This window comes from Asparagus officinalis, chromosome 2 (assembly GCF_001876935.1).
Source record: "Asparagus officinalis chromosome 2, Aspof.V1, whole genome shotgun sequence".
Taxonomy (NCBI): domain Eukaryota; kingdom Viridiplantae; phylum Streptophyta; class Magnoliopsida; order Asparagales; family Asparagaceae; genus Asparagus; species Asparagus officinalis.
Genome location: NC_033795.1, coordinates 21,616,631 through 21,629,484, shown reverse-complemented (window position 1 = coordinate 21,629,484; position 12,854 = coordinate 21,616,631). Strand labels below are relative to the sequence as shown.

Genomic DNA, 12,854 nt, shown 5'->3' with positions numbered 1-12,854 from the left:
TAAAGTAACAAGTAAGGTTCTGTTTTATCCTAGAAATGATATAAATTAAGAAATTTGTTTTTTCACTTGAAACTCACAATTTTTTATCAGAGGAAGTCCAAGTTTAGCTCATTGGAACAACATTTCTTGGACTGTCAAACTGGTTGGAAGAATTAACCCCGTTGAGTTATGTTTACATAGTCAAAACAGTAAAAATAGTAAGAGTGTTTTCTGCAAGACCAGAAAAATTAAAGAGAACTTTTTGCCAAATTCATAAAATAGAAACATGTATTATCAAACCTTGTGATCAATAATAGTTAAGAAAGTTACGAAATTAAAGCACAATGGTACAATCTGATCCATGAATACAACACTTAATAGTTCGAATATCAACTTCCATAATTAAGTTCAACCATAGCAAATGCAAACAATGCAAAATAGAAATAACATTACCCATCCATGAGACTCAACATCATGAAGGTGATGAGCCCAACACGTAAGTCTTAAAGTAGTACGAAGGGAGTAACTTTACGATAAATCATACAACTTGTATTTAATTGATGATGATCGTCCCTCCTGATTGAACAACTATTTGGTAAATTCCGGATCCACCGCCGCCGCCAGCACCGCCACCGCCGCCACCACCGCCTCCACCTCCTATGTAGATGTTCTGGCAACCATATGAGCCACATGGACGGCATGAACTACATGTTGTGTGGCACTGATAACACCATGAAAAAAATGAATCAAGAGATCATATGAATAATTAGATATACATTATTTTGAAATATTCTAAAATTAGACCATCAAATTAATCATTGAAATCTCTATTAATTCTTAGTCTATTTTTTGAATAATCCCTCAAATAATTAAAATTGCTATTAGGTCTCCCAGTTCTTAGATTATTTTGAAATTAATCCTTCAAATCATGAAATTGCTATTAGGTCCCTCACTTCTTTATTTTGAAATGAGCCCCTTCAATCAAGAGTTGAAGTAGTAATTAGCAATTAGAGAAATTAAACTGAGACAGCGTATGAAAATTGGGGGACTGATCGAAGCAATTTCAATGATTTGAGAGACTAATTTTAGAATAACTTAAGAATAGGGTACCTAATAATTTCAATGATTTGAGAGGCTAATTTCAAAATATGAAAGATTTAAGGGATTAAGTATCTAGAAAAATATTATATAATAATTAGATTCAATTACATAAAACCCCAAAGAACTTTTGGGGAGTTTCCGCAATCAATTTTTTATTAGACTAAACTCCCCAAAATGCTAGGAGATATTGTACATAACGCCCATGAATTATTTTAAGTCACTACATCTGATCGAAAAAATTTTATCTTTTAGTTCTCATATAGACACTGTCAACTATAACACGTTATTTGTAAGCACAAGACAAAAAAATTGATAAAAATTTACTTAGTCCCAAAAAAACCCTTCTATCAAAAAAAAAAGGTAACTTTTTTGAGATTAAAAAATTATTTCAACTTATTTAGGCACATGCATGCTTGCAACATGAAATGTTAAAGTCGATGGATCGTAGTTCTCACGCATGTCTCCACAAAAGAACAAGGTAAAAGAGGGGCAAAATGAATTAAGACTTTCTCATGGTTTTCAGAAAAATCATCACCAGCAAGTGTGCATCTTTAGTGAGTTGAATAATTATAAACTAATATAAGTAACAAATAATGTACATATGTATGTATGGAATAAAGTTATGATACATTAGATTGAAAGACGTTTTACATCTACTCGATAGAAAGTGACCATCTGTAATGATGATGTTACCGTTCATTATGGTGTATACATTTTGAAACACATGCTGGATTCCAAAAAAATGATCATATATTATTTGAAGATTTCTAATTATACATCTTACGATCTAAAATTTCAATCATAAAAGTCGGCTATTGTAAGTTGCTTGCATGATTAGTGATAATTATATTAGACTGTACGTTTTAAAACTACTCTCAAACTACTACATCAAATGTTGTGGGCTCTTAATGACTCATTAAATTTGAAGAGTAAGTATTTTATGAGAACATCCCTTATCCCTTAGAAGGGATGATCTATAGCATTCACGGGCGGTTAGAAAGATATTCTAATTCAAATCCGAATTCGAATGTCCATATTTGGATTTTCTCGAATTTGAACTTAAATATTTAGTAAATGATAAATATTTATGAATATTTTTTGAATATCAAAGTTTATTCATTCCACCAAAGAATTCGATTTTCATATAATATTCAATTTTATAAATGAAAAAGTATTCGTTCATAACTATGATGCATTCCCTCGACCTCTATGACTTCATTCTCGGTCGTAGACCCCGCCGCCACCATCGCGCCGCCTCTTCTTCCGCTGGAATCGCTAGATCTGGAGGAATCTAGGGATAGGGTGGGGTCGCTGGAATCGCTGGGATTGGCCGAGTTTGGTGGTGGTAGGGTCGGTGGTGGGGTGGTCGGAGGTGGTGGAAGGGGGGGGCGAAATAAGGCAGATATTCGGCACCCCTTGTTTTTTGAAAAGCTGAAGTCTTTTGGGTTCAAATTTATCCTATCTGCATGTGTGCATCCATTTGAGTTGCTTTCTATCCTTTTTTTTCTCTCATTTTGTGTTGATTTTTGCTGGACGTCGTTTTTAGAAAGTTGTGAGCTATAAGTGAAAAAAAACATGTAGAAAACAGAGATTGGAGCTGGTTTGCTCTCTTTGGTGATGGTTTTTTCGGTGGGTTATAACAATTTGTGAGCATACAGTGTACAAATAAAAGAAGAGCAGAGATTGGGTCTGATCCCCCCCTGGTGATTTATTTTTGGTGGGTTTTAGCAATTTGTGAGCTTTAGTGGGTAAACAAAGAAAATAGAGATTTTGGTTTCTTTCTTTGAGAGTTATGAGGAGATTGTACGTGATACTGGGTTTAGCTATTTCATGGATCTGATGGTGAGCTCAGTTATGAGGAGTTATGAGGAGTTGCAAGATGCCGCGATATCTGTTGATTTCAGAAGGTGGAGGAGAAGAAGGCTAGGGTGGAGGAGAGCTTGATTGTGGAGAATGTAGGTTTGGTTTTATGCCATTGCTTTATGATTTGAACGGAAGTATTTAAGAATAAAGTGAATTTATGTTAGTTCAATTTTTATGGTGGTGTATCATGTTTTGCAGTGTTAGTAATGTAAACTATAGAAAATTAACTGTTAACGTTTATTTATTCCATGTTAAGTATAGTGGAGTAAATGTTAACTTTTTTCTTTTAAATGTTAAGTTTTGTTAATTAGCTGTTAAGTTTTACCTATTACATGTGAACTATAGCCGATTAACTATTAATGTTTAGTTGTTCTATATAAGTATAATTGAATAATTGTTATCTTTATTCTTTTAAGTATTAAGTTTTGTAGATTAACTATTATGTTTTACCTAATATATGTAAATTATAGTTGACTGACTGTTAACATTTACCTAATCCCTAAATATAATTGAGAATCATAGTGTACCAAAAGATGAGATTAGGATATTACCACCAAATCTGTTGATTGTTTCACAAACGATTTTGTTGCTTCTTTACAGTAAAGTGACCAACTATATCATGGCGAATAATTGGGAATAGAGTGAATGCTGTTATACAAAATTAAGACATTAAGGAAGAGCGATCTTTAACATATGAACATGGTTCAAATTCAAATAGTTAATATTTTAACCATAATATTTATCATGTTAACTATTGTAGTTAGCGTGTTAACTCTTATGTTTTAACATGTTAACTGTTATGGCTAACATGTTAACTCTTGTGGATAACATGTTAACTCTTGTGGATAACATGTTAACTCTTGTGACTATATGTTAACTCTTGTGGATAACATGTTGACTCTTGTGGATAACATGTTAACTCTTGTGGTTATATGTTAACTTTTGTGGATAACATGTTAATTCTTGTGGATAACATGTTAACTTTTATGGCTAACATGTTCATTGTTGTAACTAACGGTTATTTTAACATGTTAACTATTATGGTTAACATGTTAATTATAAGAGCTTAGATGTTAACTAATTATATGAGGATTGGTCTTACGCAGAAATATGTAGATACAATCTCATAATGCTTATTTAAGGCAACGTTCTCCTGCAACTGCAACAATTGTCGTAATCTATCTAAGATGACTTCTATTACTTTGTCATCGAGTCTTCCCCCGCAGAGCAAATACAGTAGTTCCGAGTATGTAATTGTGCTGTTATCACTAACGATGACATAGCAAGCAATAAGTTACGGAGGGTTAAAATCTAAAACATGAAAGCTAACATCTAAACACGCAAACATAACAAGCAACTAACAGAGGTTCACAGTTAACATTAAAGAGAGTTAACATTAAATTACTAAACATGTTAACTCTTGTAGATAACATGTTAAAATCATCGAGCTCAATCCATGGCTAACATGTTAACTCTTGTAGATAACATGTTACTCTTGTGGCTAACATGTTAATTCTTGTGAATAACATGTTAACTCTTATGGCTAATTTGTTAACTCTTATAGCTAACATGTTAACTATTTTGGATAACATGTTAACTCTTGTGGATAACATGTTAACTCTTGTTGCTAACATGTTAACTCTTGTGACAAACATGTTAACTCTTGTGGATAACATGTTAACTCTTGTGAAGAAGAAGAATTAGCACATATTCACACTTATATTAAGTGATCCAGGTGGTTTTAACAACAATCACATCTATGTTAAGTGATCCAGGTGGTTTTAACAACAGCGTGGCTGAGAAACAAGTTTTAACAACAACATGTTAGATGCTACGTATTATAGTTATCAATTTACGTATTATAGTTATCAATTTACGTATTATAGTTCTATTTTAATGTATTAACGGATTATGTTAACATGCTACGTATTATAGTTAACATGTTAAATGAGAACTATATTAACGTGTATATGACCCGAAATAACAGTTAACGGATAATGGATTACAAATAACAGTTAACGGATAATGAATTATAGTTAACAGTTTACTGAATATAATTATCAATTTACCAATTAAAGTTAACATGCTACGTATTATAGTTAACAAGCGAACTATGAAAGTTAACATGTTACCAGTGTAACTTAACAAACGAACAAAGAAAGTTAACATGTTTCTGATGATATTTACCAAATAAATTACAAAATGGAACATGTTATCCTGATCTCATGCAAAAAGGAACATGTTACTCAATACAGACTAAAATACTAATATCTATGTATCATCACACTCACACGACACTACTAGAATAAACTTTTCTTTTGGAAAAAAAAGTTAAAAAAGTAACACATAATTATGAGTAATAACTTCAGTCTATTGTATAATTGGTGGTGCATCAGATACATTTGTGGCACAATGACTTCAAATCAGAGAACTAGAGGAGCGGTGATCTGATCTTCCATAGTCAACGAGACGCTGGCCCTCCAAAAAGTCAATCTATGAGTGGTTGTCTGCTTCTTGATCAGCTAAACTCAACACCGTCTCGTCCATGCCTTCACGACAGAGGAAGAATCACGTCTCCAGACCTTCCGCCGCTACCTCCAAATCCCAACCGCCCACGGCCCACCCCAACCCCGACTACACCCCCTCAGTCTCCTTCCTCTCCTCCCTCGCCTCCTCCCTCCCCTCCCTCCGCATCCAGACCTTGGAGCTCTCCCAATCCAAACCCTTCCTCCTCTCCCTCCCCGGCCTCGACCCCTCCCTCCTCAACTCCCACCTCGACTCCGTCCCCGTCGACCCCCTCCACTGGTCCCACCCCCTTCTCCGCCCACTACGAGCCCTCCGTCCCCGAATCCTAAACTCTCAAACTAATCCGTCAATCACCCAAAACAAAGCAAAAAAACACAAATTAGAACTCCTAAGATCTCCATCAACCTCATCAAAAACAACCGCACACTCGGTCGCGATCCCCTTAACCAACTCCAACGCCCGACGAATAGCCGCCAAAATCAGGATTCCCGACCCGCCAAGGATTTGACAACGTGGAGAGAGTGAACCGGGAGGGGCTGACATGGCGGATGGAGGCGGACGAGAGATACTGCTCTATCTCGGGGGGGGGGGTCGGGGGCGCGGACGGGCGGAGAGAACGGAGCCCTCAAAACTCAAGAGGGGGTAGACAGAGAAGGAGAAGAAGAAGAGGAAGAAGGGTAGCGATGGTGACGGCGGGGGCTACAACTGAGGATGGAGTCGACGAGGTCGAGGGGAGGCGGAGGTGGCGACGGTGTTGGAGGTATCCAGCGAGGTTGGAGAGAAGGTGGAAGAGGAGAAGGAGAAGATCTGAAGAAGAAGAAGAGGGTAGTTTGGGGTTTTTTGGGAATTAATTCTCTTGGGAATTGTAAAAAGGGCAGAATCACATTAACTTTTCATTTTTGGGGCTAATACACATAAAAAATAATACAGGGGGCTGGACCACATTGTATTTTCAATTTTGGGACCTTGAAGCAATTTTTCCTTGAATATAACCGAATAGTTATTTAAACAGTTAACAAACTATTTATTAATTATTTTGTTCATTTCCACCCTTGTCTAGGAGTAGTTTGAAGAGCGTAATTTAATTAGAATTATCGCTGCAAAGTTTAGAGTATTTTCATTCATAGTTGTAAGTTGCCATATATTGCCATATACGTACACAACTCATATATATACTTAAATACATTATTTACATAATACTACTTTACAGTTTCTCGATAAATATAATGATCTACGTCACACCAAACCAAATGTTGAAGGTGTTTTCCCCCGCCTCTTTAATTTAGTAAAAGGATTTTTTTTTCTATATATACCCTCCAAATGGATGATATTTTAAATTTACACCCAAATCATTATAATTCTCAATTTATCCCTCATTTGAGCAGGCTTCAGAGATAAATTACCTTTAGTGCTTCTTCAATTTATCCCGTCTTGTGCTGCCGAAAACAAAAACTGATAAAGATCATGCTACTCTCTCTTCCCAAAATACACCTCTTCCTAATCTCCTTTAAATACGTATGGAGGGAATTGGACCTCGATGACTATGATACCAACATAACACCTCTTCCTAATCTCCTTTAAATACGTATGGAGGGAATTGGACCTCGATGACTATGATACCAACATAACAGATCATTCCACCACATTGAGTGATATTATGGAGGGAATTGGACCTCGATGACTATGATACCAACATAACAGATCATTCCACCACATTGAGTGATATCGATTTGCTTTAAATGCGTGACCGGTGGAAATTGACTCTGGTCAACTGAGATACCAAACTAAAAAACCCCTTCCACTACACTAAAACTCCGAAGCCACTAATTATGATGCGGATTGAGGGCCATAATTTTACGTTCTACATCATCGATTGACACTATTTAATAGTTTGACAATCTAAACCCCTAATAGTTCCCAAATAAGCTTGGATATCCTTTCAGACGTATACACATATACATACACAAGAAATCTTTTATGCATCTATAGATACATAACTTAGGAAGGATATATAGGGATGTTAGTTGTACTTACATAAGGGCCGCGCATCTTTTTCCCTCTTCCTGCAGCTCAATCTCACTCCTCTATTTGAGATCTTAATGCGAATTGCAAAAAATGGTCAATTCGTTTCGGCTATTTGTAGCCAAGCGTATGAGAAGAAACTCCGGAGGAAATTAATGGCCATTGCTATTTGGTAATTTAAATTGACTTCAAGAGGGCTATGGACATGTATTATCTTATTCCAAGGACTTAATTAGAATAAGGTTGATACAGCTGTGCATGCACTATCAAAGATAGACTTAGCTATTAGCAAGTCAATTTATTATATGTGTGAACGGGTGGAACCCACCCACGTGGGTACGTGGGTCTGCCCACGAGAAAGCACCGCCCCCCTTCTGCTTTCTTGCGCGCGCACTTCACCTCGCCTCGAGCCCAGCACTCCTCGCCTCGAGCCCAGCACACTAACTATTTACACTTTCAAACAGTAACTTTGGGGGTGTAAATGGATTAAATTACCCTTCTCTTTGTGGGTAATTAGGGGCTGTTTGGTTCGCTATTATAAGGGGTGGAAAACTTAGAAAACCCCTCCACGTCAGATTTTTAGCCCTCCACGTCAGTTTTTTTGTTTCCGTCCATTTCTTTGTGCCGCTTTGGTTCGCTCGAATGGAAGAGGGAAAACTCTGCTGAAATCGCCGCCAACTAAGATTTTTTTCCCTCTCCGATTTCCTTCCCCAACCAAGTGAAATTGATGAAAACTCTGCCACGTCAGATTTTTTTCCTTCTCTGCTTTGTTTACAAAAGTTTTCCTTTTTTTTCTATGCGAACCAAACACAAGAAAAATAAATACATTGGTTTCCCACCATTTTTTATGTGCGAACCAAAGCAAAACAATCTATTTCTTGAAAAAGTTTGGAAAACTCAAAACTTGTGTTTCTTTACATGGAATTGCATTTCTCTATATCAAGGAAACGAACCAAACAGCACCTTAATGAAAGACGTCACGAGTTCATCAATAACGTTAGCTAGATCTTATCTCGCTGGTCAGTTGACTAAAAAGATCGTCCTCGATATTCATCACCGTTGGAGAGTTTCAATAACGTTAACTCTTGATCGGAGGATATTATGCAATGAAAGAGATGAAGTATACATTATTTTCTACTCTCACATAATTAATAATATACGGAAGAGATATTTACTTCTAAATCAGTACTCAAATTTTAATTCAAAATAATTTTTTAATGTATCATTAATGCATATTGAATCGGTATAACTAGCTCATAGTCATATTAGCTCGAGCGCCTTTTTAATAAAAAATATGTAGAGCCAAATATATATATGTGAAACTGATCACCTATTTATGTTCTCTGATGCGAGCCGATTGTTCTGATTTATATTAATTATACCCCATCTTTTCTATATATAGCACTCCCAAACAGTAACTTTGGGGGTGTAAATGGAATAAATTGCCCTTCTCTTTGTGGGTAATTAATTGCTCTGTCTTTTTTTGTGTCCCACCGGACACTTTTTTTTTTGTTGTTGCCCACCGGACACATAGTCTGACGCGCCTGTCGGCCACCGGACACCGTGTCCGGTGGGTTATAAATTAGAAAATCAAAGTATTAATCTACTCAACGAAATACATCAATTGTTTTTTCGATCCTAATTAATTGTTCTTTCTTCTTCTTGTTGCTGCTCGACGTTCTCCATCTTCATTGTGGAGACGGTTAAAGTGACCGATCGAGAATGCAAATTGTGCATCTAAACCATCTGCAGATTTGTCGTGATGGTCGTTCCAGTAAAATGCTATGGGTGGTACCGGATGATCCCCTGGTTTCATATGCAACTGGAAAAAAATGTACAAATATTGAAGTTATATTCTTATATAAAAAATTAAAGTTAAAATTCAACTTGTTTATATGATCGTCGACTAGTGTAATTTTCTTACCAAAATCCAATGATCATTGCTAAGATGTCCGCACACCACCTTTCGGGTTGGAGGTCCTTGTGTTTCATCTAATAGTTCCCAAATAAGCGTGTATGTCCTTTCAGACATATACACATAATACATACATAAGAAATCTTTTATGCATCTATAGATACATAATTTAGGAAGGATATATAGGCATGTTAGTTGTACTTACATAAGGGCCGCGCATCTTTTTCCCTCTTCCTGCAGCTCAATCTCACTCCTTTATTTGAGATCTTAATGCGAATTGCAAAAAATGGTCAATTCGTTTCGGCTATTTGTAGCCAACGTATGAGAAGAAACTCCGGAGGAAATTAATGGCCATTATTGCTATTTGGTAATTTAAATTGACTTCAAGAGGGCTATGGACATGTATTATCTTATTCTAAGGACTTAGAATAAGGTTGATACAGCTGTGCATGTACTATCAAAGATAGACTTAACTATTTATCAAGTCAATTTATATGCGTTTTGGGGTGATGACCGATCTAAAGACGAATAAGTCGTAAAATTAAATTTATAAAAAAAGAAAAAATACTTGTTTATCTCATACCTAACTTGGACCTCAAACATACATAGAGTCTTATTGTGCTAAATTATTACGAGAGGACAAAACAATGGCGTTAAGCAATTAAACCAATTGGTTTTAGATGACAACTCAGTCCTGTTTGACTAAGTTTATTTTGAAAAATATCTCATATTTAGTTTTTTCTAGCTTTTAAAGTTAAATATTTAGATAACTCCCTTAACTGTGGATGATTATCAAATAACCGCAATAACTTTCAAAATATCTGAAAACCCGCTTAAATTTAGGGGTTATAAAAAAAAACCGTTATCTTTAATATTTGATTAAAAACAACCCCTCTAATAGAGTTAATCTAATTTTTATGCGGGTAGGTAAAATAAAGCATGTGACATTTTTGTCAGTGAAGATTGTGACTCAACCCAACCCCCTCATCCCCCCCCNGCGGTGATGGGGTTGAGGGGGTGGAGTTCTTCTGAAAAACAATCTTAGAGTTAAAGGGAGTTTTCTAGTAATCCTTAATTTAAGGGTGGTTTTCCTGATACTTTGAAAGTTATGATAATATTATCTAATAATCGTCTAAAGTTAAGGATTGTTTTATGATTTTCAGCCACCTTTTATCTTTAATACAATATGTTCTTTAAATAGCTTGATACCCCGTATTTTATAATGTTCATACCAGAATGGAGATTAGAAAATCGTACTTATGTCCTCCCTATACTCAGGGATGCACGTGCCTTGCATGTGGACAAATATATTGATTTTTTCCTTTGAGTTTGTGTTTATTATAACTCAATTGCTAGATAATTATCTATGATGAATTCAATATGATCGTGGATGTGCATACTTCCATAACCATGATCTAATACATCTTAAGAATCACATCTTGCTAGAGATTTTCATCATTGCTTGATATATTTATGCATTACACTGAAAAACCGCGTGAAAGTTTATAAAACTATAAGAAAAACACCCAAGAGTTTTGAAAATTGCAGAAAATATCCTTTGAAATTCAAAAAATTATAAATGCACGTTGAAAATTTCAAAAGCTTTTAGACATTACACTAAAAATCAAGGAATTGTAAAAATGCGCCTTAAAAATTATAAATCTTTAAAGTTTTTTTTTGTAATTTTCAAAACTTTCACAGTTTTTTACAAATTTTAGTTTATAGATTTTCAATATACATTTTGTAGCTTTTTTTGTATATTTTAAATTTTTTAGATTGTTATTTATCATTTTAAAAACATTGAGGATGTTTTCTACAAATTTTAAATCTTCACGGAGTATTTATAATTCCTATATTATAAGTGTATTGTTTGTAGGTTTAAAATTCTTAGGGTATTTGGTTCGTAAAATTTGAGATTTGAGTGTTCTTTTGCATTTTTTTAAACTCTTAGGGTGTTTTCTATAGATTGCAAACCGTTTAACTATTTTACTTTGCTAAATGTGTTAATTGAATCCATCTCCACATAAAACCAAACTGCTATATAGATTGTCTAGTATTTTTGCTTACATAAACTACTATCTAGAATAACTGATGTGCATACATATACAATTGTGACCCCTTAAGAACCACTTCCTTTTAAAGATCTTCACCATTGCGTTTATCTATCACTACATTAAAACACACTAAAAATTTAGAAATCTATTCGAAAAAACATCCTCAAAAGATTCAAAAAGTTATAAAAATACCCTAGAAAATTAGAAAATGACAAATATATGATAAAACTTTCAATTGTTCGAAAATCAAAGAATTGCAAAAATCTCCATGAACATTTTTTTAATTCTGAGGGTGTTCAAAATTTTCTTAACTTTTAGGAAAAATTGTGTCATGGCCCCAAATTTTAAAAGACAATGTTCCCCAGCCCCTCATACTTTTTGTAATGTGCTGTAGGGCCATAAATTTGAAAATTTTGTGCCCCAGCCCCTCCAGCTCATTTAGCCTAATTTTATATGTATTTTACCCAAAAAAATCCAACTTTACCCCTCCCTAAAATCACTGTCATCTCTCCAAAACACAACTTCTTCTTCCTCCTGTTCTTCCTCTGTCATCATCTCAAAATCCAAATGCCCTCAACCGTCGGTGATCCCCTCTCCTCCGACAACCTCTTCACCTCGCCCTCCGACATATGCTACAAACTCGCATCCCTCATCGACCTCTCCTCCCGCGGCCAATGGCACTCTGTCACCGATAAGGTTGTCGTCGCCCGCTTCCTCAACCGTCTCTTGCTCCCCACGAACACATCGTCTACCTCGCCTTCAACCCCCTGGCGCTCTTCAAGCTCCGCAACTTCTCCACCTCCTCCCTCAAGATCGAAACTCTAGTCCCCTTCAACTCCCCTAAATACCGCTACGAAACTTACCCCGAAATGTACTCGAACCGATCTGGATCCATGATCTCGTTCGCGGTGCGGTATCTCTACGCTGAGCTCCTACAGCAGCTCAACAGTCATGTTGAGACTGTGGATTGGTTGTATGAGCTTCTTGATTTTTTTGAGGGCGAGGGTTCGAGAGGGATCAGAGAAGTCTAAGTATTGGAGGAGGAGGGAGGTTTTCGTTTTGAACTTGATCTATTGTAATCATTGGAGTTGGGGTATATTCAGCTTCAGATTAGGATTTGGATGGCGCAAAGGCGTCGTTTTTTAGAGTTGAAGGGTTGAAGAAAGGGGAGTTAGTGGAGTTTGAGAATTTGATAGGGAGGAATAAAACATTGGAGTTCGTAGTGGCGAAGGACTATGTTTCAGCTGTGAGGGAGCATGAGGAGTGCATTGAGAAGGACCCTAGAGATGTCATTGCTTTGAATAACAAGGCTTTGTGTTTGATGTATTTGAGAGATCTTTCGGATTCGATTAGAGATGTCATTGCTTTGAATAACAAGGCTTTGTGTTTGATGT

General features: G+C 35.9%; 2 long non-coding RNA genes across 2 annotated transcripts; both read right to left on the bottom strand.

Annotated features, from left to right (window-relative positions):
* LOC109830496 lies at window positions 346–7,742 on the bottom strand. The gene is made up of 2 exons (XR_002244319.1): window positions 7,504–7,742; window positions 346–700 (listed from the first exon to the last, which is right to left on the bottom strand). It is a non-coding gene; the product is annotated as an uncharacterized LOC109830496 (long non-coding RNA).
* LOC109830497 lies at window positions 9,106–9,752 on the bottom strand. Its single transcript, XR_002244320.1, has 3 exons — window positions 9,612–9,752; window positions 9,416–9,512; window positions 9,106–9,313 (listed from the first exon to the last, which is right to left on the bottom strand). It is a non-coding gene; the product is annotated as an uncharacterized LOC109830497 (long non-coding RNA).